This window comes from Heterodontus francisci, chromosome 18, assembly GCF_036365525.1.
Source record: "Heterodontus francisci isolate sHetFra1 chromosome 18, sHetFra1.hap1, whole genome shotgun sequence".
In the NCBI taxonomy this organism is placed as follows: Eukaryota; Metazoa; Chordata; class Chondrichthyes; order Heterodontiformes; family Heterodontidae; genus Heterodontus; species Heterodontus francisci.
Window position 1 is genome coordinate 50,756,822 of NC_090388.1, and position 18,039 is coordinate 50,774,860.

The 18,039-nt window shown below is 43.7% G+C and overlaps 1 protein-coding gene across 5 annotated transcripts in view; it reads left to right on the forward strand.

The window, feature by feature from the left end:
- The window catches only part of si:dkey-82f1.1 (DENN domain-containing protein 2A), a 148,697-nt gene that overhangs the window by 14,558 nt on the left and 116,100 nt on the right, over positions 1-18,039 (forward strand). For 2 of the 5 annotated variants that reach the window (XM_068050729.1, XM_068050734.1), the window contains exon 1: positions 13,475-13,797. The exons of 2 other annotated variants lie outside the window; for them this stretch is intronic. The gene's annotated coding sequence lies outside the window, so the exon portion shown is untranslated. Of the gene's footprint in view, positions 1-13,474; positions 13,798-18,039 lie in introns of those variants that run through there. One more of the 5 variants, XM_068050733.1, reaches the window with a different exon arrangement.

Sequence of the window (18,039 nt, forward strand, 5' to 3'; positions counted from 1 at the left end):
ATAGCAGTTCATGTAGTGCTGAGAGTATAGCAGGCTTGGCACTCTTGATTATTTCAGGGGTAATGCTGTCCTTCACGGGGGCTTTTCCGCTGGCTAGAGAATCAATGGCATTACTGAGTTCCGATTTTGTTGGCTGTATGTCCAGCTCATCTATGACTGGTAGAGGCTAGGCTGCATTGAGGGCAGTCTCAGTGACAACATTCTCCCTGGAGTACAGTTCTAGGTAGTGCTCAACCCAGCGGTCCATTTGTTTGCATTGGTCAGTGATTATGTCCCCTGATTTAGATTTGAGGGGGGCGATCTTCTTGATGGTTGGCCCAAGAGCTCTCTTAATGCCATCATACATTCCTCTGATGTTTCTGGTGTCTGAGGCCTTCTGAATATGACTGCATAGGTGTTGCCAGTAGTCGTTTGCGCTGCGCCTGGCTGTTCTTTGTGCAGTGCTTCTGGCTGCTTTAAGTGCTACGGATGTTAACTCGCTGGGGGCTTTCTTGTAGTTCAACTAACTAACATATAATAATCATGGGGGATTTCAACTACTCCAAACTTAATTGACCAAAAGTGGTCGGAGACATTGTAACTAATGTTATACATATATTTAAGAAGGGATAGAACATGTCCAGGGAACTATAGACCAGTCAGCTTAATGTTGGTAGTAGGAAAATAATGAAATCCCCAGTAAAGAAGAAATTAGAAAAGAATCTAATATAATAATGAATAATCAACATGGATTTTAAAAGAGAAAGTCTTCCTTAACCAACTCACTGAATTCTTTGAAGAAGTAACAGAGATCTAGACAAGGGTAATGCAGTATATGTAATTTATCTAGATTTCCAAATGGCCTTTGATAAGGTGCCACATAATATGCTAATGAATAATGTCATCCCAAGCAATGTCAGTGACTATAGAAGAATGGTTGGCTGCTGGCTGAGAGTAAGGGTAAAGATAGCTATTCAGTGTAGCAGATGGTGAGAAGTGGGGTTCCACAAAGATCACTGCTGGGACCAATGTTGTTCACAATTTAAATTAATGATTTAAACTTTGGTTTCTAAAGTTGCAAATGACACCAAACTGATAGCCAACACAGAGAAGGACTGCAACAAATTACAAGAAGGCATTAATAAACTTGCAGAATGAGCATTTTACTGGCAAATGAATTTCAATATAGATAAGTTTGAGGTATTTACATTTTGATAAGAAATGAGGGAGAGGAGCAAAGGGATCTGGGAGGTTAAAAAAGCAAACCATACACTACGATTTATTTCTAGAGAGAAAGTTGAAAAGTAAAGAAGTTATTGCTACTGGGGAGGGTGCAAAAAATACTTACAAGGATGTTACCAGAACTGTGAAGTTATATGTATTGGAAAGGATGAACAGGCTGTCTTTTTTTTTTCTCTTGAAAAGAGAAGGCTGAGAGGTGATTTACTAGAAGACTTAAATTATGCAAGGTTTTGATCTAGTAGACAGAGAATGTTTCTACTTGTAGGAAAGAGCAAAACTATCAACATAAGATAGTCACCCAGAAATCAAATAGGGAATTTAGAAGAAACCTCTTTTACTCAGAGTGGTGAGAATGTGGAACTACAGAGAGTAGTTTGGATGAGGAAGGACGGGAGAAGGCTCAAGTGGAGCATAAACAATAGCATAGGCTGGTTAGGCCGAAACGCCAATTTCTGTGTTGTATATTCTATATAATTGAAAATGGCCATCATGGATTCATCTAGAAAAATAACGTACTGCAGGCACTTATGATGAGTTTCAATGAAATGTGTGCCCCATGTACCAAATGTAATATATAATAGACTAGTCAATCTCCTGTGGTATTTCTTTTTGATCAGCGGTAGCAGTGAGAGTGCGAGCCAGGGGGCAGCTGGGAAGGTAAGTTTCACTATAAAGTACTTACCTAGCGATTGGGCGGACGCGGACACGGGGACTGCTGGGTAAGTGAACTTATATATTTGGGCAGTGGCTAAACCCGAAACACTACACGTGTAGTGTCTCCCACCCATCCTCCTCCTCTAACCAAAAAAAAAGGACTCTTGTGTGGAGGGTTTGGTAAGGTAAGGTTTTCCTTTATTTTTATTCTCTGTTGTCAATTTAGAGCAGAGGGGATGGAAGCTAGGGCAGTTGCATGCTCCTCTTGCAGGATGTGGAAGGTAAGGGTCACCACTTGTGTCCCTGCTGACTTCACCTGTGAGAAGTGCACCCAACTCCAGCTCCTCACAGACCGCGTTAGGGAGCTGGATGAACTTCGGATCATTCGGGAGGCTGAGGGGGTGATAGAGAGCAGTTATAGAGAAGTAATGACACCTAAGTCACAGGATAAAGGTAGCTGGGTGACCGTCAGGGGAGGGAAAGGGAATAGGCGCACAGTGCAGGGATCCCCTGTGGCCGTTCCCCTCTATAATAAGTATACCGTTTTGGATACGGTTGGGGGGGGGACCTACCAGGGGAAAGCCACAGCGGCCAGGTCTCTGGCACTGAGCCTGGCTCTGTGGCTCAGAAGGGAAGGGGGGAGAATAGGAGAGCGATAGTGATAGGAGATTCAATGGTTAGAGGAACAGACAGGAGATTCTGTGGTCGCGAACGAGACTCCCGGATGGTATATTGCCTCCCGGGTGCCAGGGCCAGGGATGTCTCTGATCGAGTCTACAGGATTCTTAAGGGGGAGGAGGAGCAGCCAGTCGTGGTACACATCGGTACCAATGACATAGCGAGGAAAAGGGATGAGGACCTGAAAAGCGAATATAGGGAGTTAGGTTGGAAGCTAAAAGGCAGGACGAGCAGAATAGTAATCTCAGGATTGATACCGGTGCCACGTGCTAGTGAGGCTAGAAACAGAGAGCAAGTGCAGCTGAACACGTGGCTACAGAGCTGGTGTAGGAGGAAGGGCTTCAGATATGTGGATCATTGGGATACCTTCTGGGAAGATGGGACCTGTACAAGAAGGACGGGTTGCATCTGAACTGGAGGGGCACCAATATCCTGGGCGGGAGGTTTGCTAGAGCTCTTCGGGAGGGTTTAAACTAGTTTGGCAGGGGGATGGGAACTGGAGCTACGGATCAGTGGATGGGGTAGCTGTTGAACAGGCAGATACAGAATGCAGAGAGTCTGTGAGGAAGGTTAGACAGTTGACAGGACAAAGTTGCAGCCAGTATGATGGGTTGAAGTGTGTCTATTTTAACGCGAGACGTGTCAGGAATAAGGGTGATGAACTTAGAGCATGGATCAGTACTTGGAGCTATGATGTTGTGGTCATTACGGAGACTTGGATATCACAGGGGCAGGAATGGATGTTGGATGTTCCGGGGGTTAGATGTTTCAAAAGGAATAGGGAGGGAGGTAAAAGAGGTGGGGGAGCGGCATTGCTAATTAGGGGTAATATCACAGCTGCAGAAAGGGAGGTCGTCGAGGAGGGTTTGTCTACTGAGTCATTATGGGTGGAAGTCAGAAACAGGAAAGGAACAGTCACTTTATTGGGAGTTTTCTATAGACCCCCCAATAGCAACAGAGACACGGAGGAACAGATTGGGAGGCAGATTTTGGAAAGGTGCAGAAGTAACAGGGTTGTTATCATGGGTGACTTCAACTTCCCTAATATTGATTGGAACCTCCTTAGTGCAAATAGTTTGGATGGAGCAGTTTTTGTCAGGTATGTCCAGGAAGGTTTCCTGACTCAATATGTAGATAGGCTGACTAGAGGGGAGGCTATGTTGGATTTGGTGCTTGGCAACGAACCAGGCCAGGTGGCAGATCTCTCGGTGGGAGAGCATTTCGGTGATAGTGATCACAACTCCCTGACCTTTACTATAATCATGGAGAGGGACAGGAGCAGACGGGATGAGAAAATATTTAATTGGGGGAGGGGGAATTACAATGCTATTAGGCAGTAACTGGGGAGCTTAAATTGGGAACAGATGTTCTCAGGGAAAGGCACGACAGAAATGTGGAGGTTGTTTAGGGAGCAGTTGCTGCGACTGCTGGATAGGTTTGTCCCGATGAGGCAAGGAAGGGATGGTAGGGTGAAGGAACCTTGGATGACAAGAGATGTGGAACAGCTAGTCAAGAGGAAGAAGGAAGCTTACTAAAGGTTGAGGAAGCAAGGATCAGACAGGGTTCTAGAGGGTTACAAGGTAGCCAGGAAGGAACTGAAGAATGGACTTAGGAGAGCTGGAAGGAGACATGAAAAAGTCTTGGCGGGTAGGATTAAGGAAAATCCCAAGGCGTTCTACACTTATGTGAGGAACAAGAGGATGGCCAGAGTGAGGGTAGGGCCGATCAGGGATAGTGGAAGGAACTTGTGCCTGGAGTCTGAGGAGGTAGGGGAGGTCCTAAAGGAATACTTTGCTTCAGTATTCACTAGTGAGAGGGACCTGGTCGTTTGTGAGGACAGTGTGAAACAGGCTGATATGCTTGAACAGGTTGATGTTAAGAGGGAGGATGTGCTGGAAATTTTGAAAGACATGAGGATAGATAAGTCCCTGGGGCCAGACGGGATATACCCAAGGATATTACGGGAAGCGAGGGAGAAGATTGCCACGCCTTTGGCGATGATCTTTGCGTCCTCACTGTCCACTGGAGTAGTACCGGATGATTGGAGGGTGGCAAATGTTATTCCCTTGTTCAAGAAAGGGAATAGGGATAACCCTGGGAATTATAGACCAGTCAGTCTTATGTCGGTAGTGGGCAAATTATTGGAGAGGATTCTGAGAGACAGGATTTATGATCATTTGGAAAGGCATGGTTTGATTAGAGACAGTCAGCATGGCTTTGTGAGGGGCAGGTCATGCCTCACAAGCCTTATTGAATTCTTTGAAGATATGACAAAACACATTGATGAAGGAAGAGCAGTGGATGTGGTGTATATGGATTTTAACAAGGCGTTTGATAAGGTTCCCCATGGTAGGCTCATTCAGAAAGTAAGGAGGCATGGGATACAGGGAAAGTTGGCTGTCTGGATACAGAATTGGCTGGCCCATGGAAGACAGAGGGTGGTAGTAGATGGAAAGTATTCAGCCTGGAGCTCGGTGACCAGTGGTGTTCCGCAGGGATCTGTTCTGGGACCTCTGCTCTTTGTGATTTTTATAAATGACTTGGATGAGGAAGTGGAAGGCTGGGTTAGCAAGTTTGCCGATGACACGATGGTTGCTGGAGTTGTGGATAGTGTGGAAGGCTGTTGTAGGTTGCAACGGGACATTGACAGGATGCAGAGCTGGGCTGAGAAGTGGCAGATGGAGTTCAACCTGGAGAAGTGTGAAGTGATTCATTTTGGAAGGTCAAATTTGAATGCAGAATACAGGCTTAGATTCAGGATTCTTGTTAGTGTGGAGGAACAGAGGGATCTTGGGGTCCATGTCCATAGATCGCTCAAAGTTGCCATCCAAGTTGATAGGGTTGTTAAGAAGGCGTATGGTGTGTTGGCTTTCATTAACAGGGGGATTGAGTTTAAGAGCCGTGAGGTTATGTTGCAGCTCTATAAGGCCCTGGTTAGACCACACTTGGAATATTGTGTTCAGTTCTGGTCGCCTCATTATTGGAAGGATGTGGAGGCTTTGGAGAGGGTGCAGAGGAGATTTACCAGGATGCTGCCTGGACTGGAGGGCATGTCTTACGAAGAAAGGTTGAGGGAGCTAGGGCTTTTCTCATTGGAGCGAAGAAGGATGAGAGGTGACTTGATAGAGGGGTACAAGATGATGAGAGGCATGGATGGAGTGGATAGCCAGAGACTTTTTCCCAGGGCGGAAAGGGCTATCACCAGGGGGCATAGTTTTAAGGTGATTAGAGGAAGGTTTCGGGGAGATGTCAGAGGTAGGTTCTTTACACAGAGAGTGGTGGGTGCGTGGAATGCGCTGCCAGCGGTGGTAGTAGAAGCAGATACATTCGGGACATTTAAGCGACTCTTGGGATAGGTACATGGATGATAGTAGAATGAAGGGTATGTCGGTAGTTTGATCTTAGAGTAGGTTAAAGGTTCGGCACAACATCGTGGGCCAAAGGGCCTGTACTGTGCTGTACTGTTCTATGTTCTATGGAGAGTAAATCTAAAGTGTATTACTCAGCTCAAGCAAAATTGGAGGACAGGGGAAATAATTGGATCCAGGCCACAGAGGGGGAAGTGTGGTGGACAGAGGACAAAGATAGAAAGAAGGCAAAGTAAAAGCAGAGAGGGGCAGCCCAGTGGGGGGTAGGCAAGGTGTTGAGGATCTTCAGCTATTCAGCTGCAAAAGGGTGAGGGGTTGGGCAACATCTTGCTTCCCATTTAAGTGGGCACTGTTCATCCTAACTACTTAAGATGCGCCAATTGCCAAAAGGTTGCATCAAGAATGAGTCCTCTGTGGCTTTTGACATGATCGATCACACCATCCTCTTCCAAAGCCTCCCTTCCATTGTTCAGCTCAGTATGAATGCCCTTTCTTGGTTCCACTCTTGTCTATCCAGTTATACCCATACCATCTCCAGCAATGGATTCTCTTCTCGCCTTTGCACTGTTACCTCTGGAGTCCCCCAAGATTCTATCCTTGTCCCCATCCCTCTGCCTCATCTACATGCCCTTCTTGGAGACATCATCCAAAGACGTGATGTCAGCTGCCACATGTACACTGACATCCAGTTTTACCTCTCCAGCGCTGTCTCAACCTCTCCACTGCCTCTGTGTTGTCAGATTGCTTGTCTAAATGAGCTGCAATTTACTCCATAGGAACATAGGAAAGATTGGGGAAAATTATGGAGGAGAGGGAGAGTAACCAGTCAGTATGGTCCACATGGGAGCCAACAATATTGGAAAGAAAATGCCTTCAATTTAATAGATTAGGAAGCAGGCTAATCTATAGATTATTTCCCTAGCTGTGTGAATAGGAATGGATTGGAAGATTAAGGAGTTCAACATTTGACTAAAGGCTGTTAGATTAGGCATTCAAGTGCAAGTGGTTGTGTTGTCAATAAACACATTTGTGGATTTATGGAGAATTGGCACAAGTTCTGGAATGGATGGGAGCTATTCCACAAGGATATGCTATATCCGAACAGGATGGGAGCTAATGAACTGGCAAAATGGATACACAGGTGTAAATGGGAGGGAGGAACTTGTAACAATCTCTATCACGAGGGAAAAGGTGCTAGACAAACTTATGCGACTAAAGGCAGGCAAGTCGCCAGGACCTGATGGCCTGCAACCAAGGGTTTTAAAAGAAGTGGCTGTAGAGATAGTGGAGGCATTGGTCATAATATACCAAAACTCACTAGATTCCGGTAGGGTACCAGCGGATTGGAAAACTGCTAATGTGACACCCCTATTCAAGAAAGGAGGGAGACAGAAAGCAGGAAACTATAGATCGGTTAGCTTAACATCAGTCATTGGGAAAATGCTAGAGTCCATTATTAAGGCAGAAATAGCAGGACATTTAGAAAAACATAATGCAATCAAACAGAGTCAACATGGTTTTATGAAAGGGAAATCATGTTTGACAAATTTGTTAGAGTTCTTTGAGGATATAACAAGCAGAGTGGATAAAGGGGAACTGGTAGATGTAGTATTTGGATTTTTAGAAGGCGTTTGATAAGGTGCCACATAAAAGGTTATTGCACAAAATAGGAGCTCATGGTATTGGGGGTAATGTGTTGGTGTGGATTGAGGATTGGCTAACACAGAAGGCAGAGAGTCGGGGTCAATGGAGGAAAGGACAGAATGTTGTGTATACAAATTTGCTGATGATACAAAAATAGATGGGAAGGCATGTTGTGATGAGGACACAAAGAATCTGCAAAGAGATATAGATAAGTGGGCATAAACTTGGCAGATGGCATTCAATGTGGGAAGGTGTGAGGTAATCCACTTTGGTAGGAAGAATAAAAAGGCAGATTATTATTTAGATGGAGAAAGACTACAAAATACTGCAGTACAGAGGGATCTGGGTGCCTTTAACATAGTATTATGAGAAGCTGTGTACATGTTCCAATTACATTCCAAGTCCTTTTGACTCTATCATAAGGCTTCCATCTGATCTGCCTCTTTATGATTGTATGATTACTGTGGCTTTTAAGGAACAGGCAACATCTAGATTGTTTTTCTTTAATGCTCCAATAAAATGCCTAGTGCTGTTCTGTGATAGTTAAATCAGGCCCAACAGGAAGATCGGGCACTGAGATTGTGGTCTTGCTACAATGCACTTCCAATATGCTTCACCCAAATTACTCCTGGACAGCGCCGAGAGGAATGCCACCAAACTATGGGAACCACAGTAATATCATTCATGCATGGCAACCAGTCAATATTGAATATTGTGCATGGTAATGTTGGACTGATACCTTGAAGTTTGTGTTCAATTATGTTTGTGATTCAGGGAGAAAGAGTTTCTCTTTTTGAAGTTCTACGTGTGGTTATTCACCTCCATCACGAGATTAAATAAATTTGTGGGATCCTTGATGGTACAGATTTTACATCACACTTTGGAAGGAGGTGACCTCAATGGATCAATCACCTTTTTCTCACTCTAACCTACTGAAAATTGAATGGAAACTCCTCCTGTCCTCAATTGTGGGTTTGGCTTTAATCAAGCCCAAACTGATTAGATGTTGGGCTTCTCTGTGTCAGCTGTGAGAATCCGATGTGAAATGGCTTCAATAATCTCCAGCTCTTTGGGTCCACAGCTCACAACTGTTCCCATTTCGGATTAAACTGTCACTTTCACTCACAGAGGCCACAGGGTGGCTAGAGTCGGAAATTGATATTGTCACATTGGTGCGTTAGGGAGAGTGGAGGGCACTTTATTCTGATCCTGGCTGAACTATACCTGACCTGAGGGTGTTTAACTCACTCGGTGAGAAACGGGTTCAATTACCCAAGTACTGAGGTCCTTCACCTGATGAGTACAAAATTCACCGGAAAAGGTACCTCCGTCTGCAGCAAGTGATGTAGAGCCCATCCCAGCAGTATTATTCATCCTGATTTCCTGCCTGGAGGGACGTGTCTGGAAGAAGTTCATTGAAGGGTGTGACGGCTTCTGACTTTCACTAGCTCAGAACTAGGATTTTTTTTTCTGTTCTGGGGAGTGGAGGGGGCAAAGTTTGGGAGGGTTTGATTAAATTTTGAACTTGGAAACGTCCTGATCGCTAATGGGACTTTTTAATGGTATTTTTATTTGCTTCTTTAAGTGTGATGAATTTTAATGTCTAATTAAAACTGTCACTATTAATCGGTTTTGAAAGTTTAAAATATATATTGGTATTGACAAAATTTGGAGCAAGGCCTCCCAGTCGTAGTTATCCCCTGCCTTCACTACATGCACAATTTTGGATTTGTGGTGTTACCTTGTAGTCGTCATTGTTGGAGACTCAAAGTCGAGTGAAGGCTGCAGCAAAGAGTTGCCGCAGTTCATTTGCGCCTCTCCTCGCTGGTTGGTTTACCAAAATGAATCATTCATTCATTGTACAGATCATTTACACATAATTGATCTTTCGTTGACTAGTGTTGTCTAATCAAGAGATGTGTGGAAACATTTCTGAAATTTCCCAGCACCTGGCGTATGCATGAGAAACAGGAAACCCTGTGATCACTATGTACCGCAAACCCTGGCAACTCGTTTGAGAAGCGGTTCCCACCACCCTGCAAAGTAATCCGCCGTGTCTGAACAGATGCTTTGACGTTCAAGTGTATTTACTGGTTTTCCCAATTTGCTGACAGATGTTGAGATATTCTTTGATCTTTGTGTCTAAATTGAGAAACGAAAGCTTATACAGCGCCTTTCACTTCCAGAACCTTTCAGAGTTTTACAGTCAATGAAGTCTTTTTGAAGTGTAGTCATTATTGTAATCGAGGAAAGGCAGATTCCGATTTGCGCACAGCAAGCTGCCACAAACAGCAATGTGTTAATGAACAGATCATCTGTTTTTGTGATGTTGGTTGAGGGATAAATATTGGCCAGTTCACCGGGGAGAACTCCCCTGCTCTTCTTCGAAGCAGTGCCATTACATCTTTGATGACCCGCCCGCGGGCAGACGGGACTCTGCTTGAACGTCTCATTTGCTAGATGGCACTTTTGGCAGTGCAGCACTCCCTCTGTATTGAAGTATTAGTCCAGCTATTAAGCTCAAGGCTGGAATTTTACAGCCCTAAACGAGCAGGCTGGTGGTGGGGGGCGTTTCCTGACCACCTCCCACCCCTGCTGCAATTTTATGTAGGGAGGTGGCAAGAAACGGCCCACCTGCCCTGAGCTAATGCCAATCAAGGCCCTTAAGTGGCCAATTAACTGGCATTTAAAGGTTCCCCGCCCACCGCTGCAGGTATCTTACCCTCGGCAGCTGAACACCAAAGGCCACAAGAAACCTGTCTGGTAAAACTAGGTGGCCATCTTGCGGGCTGGGGAGAGAGAGGGGGGGCGCCTCCTTTACCGGGCACTCTGTGCCCCATGGAGTGTTGCCCCTGACACCCCAACAATTCCTGGTGGCACTGCTGGGACTAAGAGCTGCTGATTGGCTGGTGGCTCCATTAGGTGGGACTTCCTGCCACAAGGAGGTAGAAGTCCTGCCCAAGATCAATTAAGGGCCTGGGAAGTAAAAAATCCCAGCCTGGCTCCCCAGGCCCAGCAGAGATGGGCTCACCACCAACTTTTTGGCTGGTGGGCAGGGCCTCCCACCCAATGTAAAATTCCGGCCCAAGTCTCTGGAGTGGAACTTGAGTCCAGGATTATGGGGGGCAGGCAGGAAAATGGAGTTAAGGCCACAATCCGATCAGCCATGATCCTATTGAATTGCAGAACAGGCTTGTAGGGCTGAATGGCCTACTCCAGCTCCCAGTTCTTGTGTGCTTATGACTCAGGGGTGAGAGTGCTACCACTGAGTCACAGCTGACACCTCCGAGCATAGTCCAGTGACCTGGTCTAAAGTTAATAGAGACTTGTGATAGTAGATCTCTCACTGGACAACTTCATAAAGTCCAGGCTGTTGTAATTCTATTTTGGAGGAGATCTATGTGAAAGGTAAGAGTATTAAAATGAGAGCAGACCGGAAGCTCCAGTAGATTTAGGTCAAGAGATCAGCTGTTTACATTTGTCAGCAAGTGATAGAGGTGAATTGATTCATCTCTTAAATGTGCTCGTAAATATATATTATGTGAATAAAACATTAATCCAAAATTGACTCACACAAGGAAGAGTCTGTTTCCTGTACACAGCATAGTTTACATATATGCTGAATATGATTATATGGTGCTGTTTCCTCTTATATGTGTTCCTGTAGTCCTTTTTTTTGTATTAATTTGGAACAGCTTGAGCTGATGACAGGAGGAAGTTTCAGCAGCACTTGTTTGCGGGACCACTAGATGGGGTAGTATTGATTATCGGATGTGTTGTAATCTTCCTTTGACCGCGAGTCCACTAAACCATTGCAGGCCTGACGAATTCAGTGACTGAGGAGCTGAAAAACACAATTTATTTGTTTTGCTGACAGAACCGGTCTAGTTATACAAAATGTGAGCCCAGAGCACTGGGTTGGTGCTCACACAATATGCTGTGATAAGTGTTAAAGTTGCAGGCAAGAAGGGAGTAGTTGACATCAGTTACTGTTGCATGGCAGTACGCGAAGACCCCATAGAGAGTGCAAAGATCGTATTTGTTTGTATCATTTGAACTCTCCAGCAGAGTAACGCTGCCCCCTACAAACTCCTTGATATACTGCACCTCTCTTAAATCTGACAGTGATACCTTCTTAAGGCTCACAGGGTGATACCATCCCTTTAATCTCTGAGCTTGATACTGGTCTTGAAGCTGAAACCACCGCTTTACATTCCACTGTCTTCCCACCTCCCCACCAGCACCACCCCTTTATAAAAGACTCCACCCTTTAAATACATTCTTCCATATGAATGGTCTTGGCTTCCATCAGATTTTGAGGAATAATGTTGAGAGTTGTTTTGTTTTGCCTCCTTGTAGTTTCTAATTGCCCAGTTTGGCTGTGGGGATGACTGGTACTGCTCAGTGTGACAGCACAAGTGGGCAAATATTTGCGAAAGAGAAATGGTCTTTGGAAGGCCTCTGCTCCGTTATTATTGAGGCAAAATATTACATCATCGCTGTGTTGGGTCATTTTCAGGAGTATTGCTTTCCTGACGTATAAAACCTTGAGCTAGCCGACCCACACTGGTAACTGCATCAAGTTTACCATGTAGAAGAATGTATATCTGCACTGCAACAGACTTTTGTGATGGTGGATTTTTAAAATAATGAAATTGGTGCTTTCAGGCCACATTTAGTCACTTATTTCCACAAATTTTCCCCGACTCTTGCCTGAGCCCGTCCAGCTGCACTATCGGACTGGCAGGCAGGAGTGGGGAATTTGAGCGGCAAGGGGCCGCGGTTAGGGACTCGCCTGATCGGTTCCCGGCAGTTAAATTAGTGCAGGGAGGGGTTGGGCTCTGAATATTATTTGGGGGGCGGGGGAAGGGGAGGGGCCTATTTATGGTAGTTTTAACATGTTTCTTTAGTGTTTTCTGTCAAATTGATGTGTAGCTGTTTTAGAAGCACATCGACGCAGGATTGCCAACATAATTTGAGTGTCCAGAAATAATCTGATTCCTGAGTGTGTCAATTCCTAGAGGTAGGAGGATAGCTCCATATACATGGCCTTTGCACCAGGTGTATTATCACTCCAGGCCAGTATGAAATCACGTTTTGGATATGTCCCAGTAATGCCTCTATATTTCTGGGAACTTTGGCTTGGTTTGGAATCATTTTAGTATTTGGAAAGCCTACTTTCTTCATATTGAGCCGGATCTGTTGGTGTGTTTGGTGGTTTCTTGGGACTGTACTTTTAGACTAGGTAGAAACACAAATCGAAACAGAAAAGGCTGGAAATACTCAACAGGTCAGACAGTTCTGATGAAGGGTCACTGACCTAAAACGTTAATTCTGTTTCTCTCTCCACAGATGCTGCCTGACTTGCTGAGTATTTCCAGCCTTTTCTGTTTTTTATTTCAGATTTCCAGCGCCCGGAGTAATTTTGCTTCTGTACATGAAATCGAGCTGCCTGCTCAACTTGTTTGTTCAGAAAGTCTAAAAGACGGGAGCAGAAATTGTAAACTATTCACTGTGAGCAGAGAATTGCTGTTGGCGTTAATTAACCCATGGCAAGCAGCAACATGCTCTTTGTGTTTTACAGATTTTGAAAAACACTTTTTTCAAATTTTCCATTAACGCATCAGAAAAGAAATACATGAGCATCAAAGAACAGTGACAAATACAATTGTATTGCTAAGAAATTGCCAACCACTGAAGCAACATTTGAGCTGTAGAGCTGTTACCCCTTTAATTACACGTGTGACGTGCTGAAACTGGAGAATCTGTGTTTATTGTAGTCTTTGCCCAGTTGAGTTGGAGAGGGGACAACGGTTGCTATGGTAATAAGACTGTTCTGAAGCAGCTGGTGATTAGTTCAATGGAAAGAAGTCAAGGGAGGTCAAAAGAGGGAGGTGTGGGAATAGGGAGGCAGGAGTTTAGCAGAGACGTCAGAGCCAGCAGGCTGGAGCCTAGTGAAGAAAGGGAGTGAGCGAGAAGGATGACACAGAAAGACAGTTCCAAAAAGACCTGAAACAAAGCAAACTGGCTGAGAGAAACATGCCATCACTGGCTGAGATTATGGAGTGTGTTAATGAAGGTCCTCAGGTGTGAGGAAGCCGAAGGTGGATTTCCCCCACCCCGAGTGAAGTTTTTCAAAAGGAAATACAGACAAATTCTACCTAATTGATTTATTTGTAGTCGGAATGAGGCTACAATCAAGAGACATACACCAGCAACCAGAGTCGGTGAGGTAGGAAATTCTACAATCTAGGTTATTTTTTGTCTTCCTCCCCTATTTTGGATTATGATCCATCCTTGATAAAAGGCAGAGCTGATTTTCAAACAAAGTCTGTACTCAGTAGCGCTGGGGCTAGGGAGAAAAATACCATGTGAATGAACACTGAGACCCTGTGCTTCAGGGTCAGCATATTTTCAACCAGATTCCAGTTAATATTCTGTATCGATTCTGTTTATGAATGTGTTATCTTTAATCCTCTGAATTTTTCAGTAACTGGCTAAATATTTATGGATGACCTATCCCTAACCCAGGCTTCCTGTAGGATACGTGTCTGTTATCTGCAGAGCTGGTCTATAAAGTTAACCCCTTGCTCACCAGAATGATGGCTTTGTGGAGTTCTTACACTGCTCTCTGGGAAATTACTGACGTTCTTTTTGATCAATGATTTAGTCCCTCTCCATTTTCTAAATTATTTTCTCACCCTCCCTTGGGTTCCCCTCCCCAAGGTCTGCTGTGCACCATTCCTCATCTAAAACATCTGCCTGGCAAACTGCCCCAAGACAACTTTCAATGTCGTTCTGAGGGTTGCACAAAAGTGGCCTTATATGACATGCAATTTGGTTTCTCATCTCTGCCCACACTAGCCACACAATGGGGAATAGCACACAGCTCCCACCCACCTCCGCAATGGAAGCTGAAAACCTAGCTGCACGAGATAGCGAGGAAATAGGCACGAATCCCACATCGAAGCAGTTCTGCGCTGCGTTTATTTGAGTTACATATTCAGGATCCCCGCATGTTACTTCTTGTGTCTTGATGCAACAGGCAGTAAACCCGCCGCTTTAGAGATTACACGCAACAAAAGACAATCAGACAGACTGGAGTATTCATTTGAACGCCTGTTACTAGAATAACGGAAATATGTAAACTAAATAACGATCCAATTTCCAAAGACCTTCCCTGTTTGGCAGTGTTGGGCTGCAGCTCCGAAAGAAGCAGTCCAGGGGGTACTGCAATTAGAGGTTGTGTCAAAGAACTGTATTGCCTAGATTGAATTACTAAACAGATTGTTTTCAATACAGGATACTGTTGCAGTTCGAAAGTTAGAATTGTCAAATTCAGCAGAAATTGTATAGTAATTATGCGCCAGCTGGTAGCACAGTGTGTTGGGGGCAGATGGTTATCCGTAGGGAGAAAGAAGACATTGAATGACAAGTAGCCAATTATTGTATTAGATAGCTAGAATGGCACCAGCAAAGGAGCTTGGGCAGGAGATCACTTGACTGAGTGCATGAATTCAACAATCATTGACTTGGACAGCAGAAGAATTAAATAAAAATATTTGGAAATGGGAGGGGAAATTAAGATGTTTAAACGTTTAATATATAGGGATCTGTTAATACAGGGCTGAAACTTTATTTTGTATGTTATTTAAAAATACTTTTTTTCCCTAATGTGATTTCTCTGCTTTGTGTATATGAATTCTGCCCCTTAGAGTGTCAATTAATGTGGTTGGCATTTTGGCTGAATTGAAGTATCTATTATTTTGAAGCCATAATTTAAGACAATTTAAAAGCACGGCATCTTTCTGTCGAAATCTTTGGCAAGTGCTTGACAGTTAATTTTAATTACTTTGAGATATGCCTTGCAAAAATGTCATTATTTGCATAAAACAGAAATCAGGTGCTGTCCTTCTGGTTCCTTGCTCTGATGGCAGTGTTCCCACTGAATGAGATTTGAAGTTAAAAATGGTGTTGTTCTTTGCCTCATTTTCTCATCTGAAATTTTGGGCTTATCGCTATCTGGTGTCAAGTATGGACCCAAAGAAATTTAATTTAGATGGGTGCTTGAAGTTGTAGTAATGTCTTGTGCATGAGCTGATGAGATAGGATGCCACCTGCTATTTATATGCTTAAGTGTGTGAGAGTAAATGTGAGTGTACAAGAAACCTGTTTTTTTGTTAAATGAGTAAAATCGCCTTGGTGTTTAGGATCGCTTTTAAAGAGGGCGCTTCAGTGCCTTCTTTAAAGGGAAACTCACTAACAGGGTAGTTTTAAAGAGAAAGTTTTGCCACCTTTTTAAGTAAGTAGTCTTTGCACTGCGGGATGCCTTTTAAAGAGAGAGTATGTTTCTCAGCATTGATTTCATGCATGGTATCTCGTTGTTGCAGGATTCTTACAGGTGGACCCTGAAAATTGGAACCTCCTTTTTTAAAAGGGAATTTTGCCTTATAAAATTCAATGCATTGTTTCACAAAAAATTCTGATTCAATAAGACATCTTTGTTGCGGTTGATTTTGAACTTATTTATTTGGGAGTTATTGGCATCACCAGGCAGGTAACTTACTGAAAGAAGATATTGAGCCTTGTGATATAACAAATTAAGCTGACATTTGTCTAGTTAAAAAACCCATAATTACACAATTTGCACTGCAACTGTACCAATCCAGCTCCTTACGCTGTCTGACTCAGTAATTCCCTCAAAGCAGTTCTAAAAATGATTTTAAAACCTTGCGTGTATCCTGAAATGAAACAGACTCTCAGACGTCTCAAACTTCTGAGATAGCTTTCTGTCTTTCCCTCCATGGGGGAAGGTGAGAAATACACAAAACAATCTTGAATGTTAGCTTGGCTTGGTTGGTAGCATTTTATTACCTATAATTCAAAAGATTTTATGTTCAAGTCTACGTAAGGCCATTGGTATGTAACTTGGATGGCCATTTCACTGAAGTGTTGGGGGAGTGCTGCATTGTTGAAGGTTCCATCCTTTGGTTGAGAGCTTAAACTGAGCCCCTGCTTGTTTGTTCAGGTGTATGTGAAATAAAAAATCCCATGCTATTATTTGAAGAAGAATTATAAAATAGCCCTGACTATTGATGCTTCAGCCTATACCATCAAGGTAGCGAGAGTAATTGATGGTTCAGCTCCATTTCTGATAATGGGACAATGCTGTACACAAATTGCCTACCATCTTTGGTTGCATAACCATCACCGCACTTCAAAAAGTCATCCATTGGTTATGATATAAATACCAAATATCTTCTTTCTGTTGCACAAGTGATGGGAGACTATCTGGGTATCTTATCAATCACTTACAAATCAATCTATGGTTTTTGCAATTGTCTTGTCAAGATATCCTGCAAGCAAGAGTCTCTCACAGTTTGGCTGTATCCCAATGACATGTGATTTGCTTGTCTTGCACTTGAGATGCCTCCCTTTTACATGTATAGACTTGATTAGTAGGTCTTGCACTGTAAGAAGTATTTCACATTGGGCTGCCATTGATTAATTGCATATGATCGTTGCCTATCGTTACTAGCTTGGATCAAGAACAACAGAAAGATATGTAACTGGGAGTGGGACTGCTCCCTTCCCACTGTATGTGCTGGAGGCCATTGAAAGACTATGTGGAGTTCATTTTTCACATAAAATCTTTGCATTAGGAGCACATGGTCCAAATTTTATTTTTTATTTTTTATTTATTTTTTTATTTAGAGATACAGCACTGAAACAGGCCCTTCGGCCCACCGAGTCTGTGCCAACCATCAACCACCCATTTATACTAATCCTACACTAATTCCATATTCCTACCACATCCCCACCTGTCCCTATATTTCCCTACCACCTACCTATACTAGGGGCAATTTTATAAAGGCCAATTTACCTATCAACCTGCAAGTCTTTGGCATGTGGGAGGAAACCGGAGCACCCGGAGGAAACCCACGCAGACACAGGGAGAACTTGCAAACTCCACACAGGCAGTACCCAGAATTGAACCCGGGTCCCTGGAGCTGTGAGGCTGCGGTGCTAACCACTGCGCCACTGTGCCGTACACTGTGTGTACTGTTGACAATTGGCAACGATTCTTGACTTCTATTGTTTTGCAAAAGATAACGAGTTAAATTAAATTTTACAATTTAGTTAAACATGTTACTTTTTTAACTTTCCTTCTGTTCATTTTATTAATCTTGTTTTGTAATTTTCAGCCTTCAGTTCCAGGTCTGTTGTTGTGGTTGCAGAGATCAAGAGTGTAAGGTGGTATCCTAAACTACTTCCAGTGCATGTCTCAACAGCAAAAAGGGGTCTTTATTCACTTGCTATTCCAGTTGCATCTTTTTTAAAGTGTGTTTTGGTTCACAGGGAGTGGGGGTTTTGGGTTGGAGAGGAGCTAAAATTACTAGGAAGCAGCCTGCATCATAACAGGCATTGGCAGTCCTTGGAGTAAATACTGACAACTGAGCACCCAACAAACCCA